Raw genomic sequence first — 705 nt, 5'->3', positions numbered from 1 at the left:
CTCCCTCATCTCCCTCATCTTCCTCACCTCCCTCACCTCCCTCATCTTCCTCACCTCCCTCATCTTCCTCATCTCCCTCATCTCCCTCATCTCCCTCACCTCCCTCATCTTCCTCATCTCCCTCATCTTCCTCACCTCCCTCATCTTCCTCACCTCCCTCATCTTCCTCATCTCCCTCACCTCCCTCATCTTCCTCACCTCCCTCATCTTCCACACCTCCCTCATCATCCACACCTCCCTCATCTTCTTCATCTCCCTCATCTTCCACACCTCCCTCATCTCCCTCACCTCCCTCATCTTCCTCACCTCCCTCACCTCCCTCATCTTCCTCATCTCCCTCATCTTCCTCACCTCCCTCATCTCCCTCACCTCCCTCATCTCCCTCATCTTCCACACCTCCCTCATCTCCCTCATCTCCCTCACCTCCCTCATCTCCCTCATCTCCCTCACCTCCCTCATCTCCCTCACCTCCCTCACCTCCCTCATCTCCCTCATCTCCCTCACCTCCTCATCTCCCTCACCTCCCTCACCTCCCTCACCTCCCTCATCTCCCTCATCTCCTCACCTCCCTCACCTCCTCACCTCCCTCATCTCCCTCATCTCCCTCACCTCCCTCATCTCCCTCATCTCCCTCATCTCCCTCACCTCCTCATCTCCCTCATCTCCCTCATCTCCCTCATCTCCCCATCTCTTCACCTCCTCACC

This window comes from Hemibagrus wyckioides, linkage group LG26, assembly GCF_019097595.1.
Source record: "Hemibagrus wyckioides isolate EC202008001 linkage group LG26, SWU_Hwy_1.0, whole genome shotgun sequence".
In the NCBI taxonomy this organism is placed as follows: domain Eukaryota; kingdom Metazoa; phylum Chordata; class Actinopteri; order Siluriformes; family Bagridae; genus Hemibagrus; species Hemibagrus wyckioides.
Note: the sequence above shows the minus strand (reverse complement) of the source record.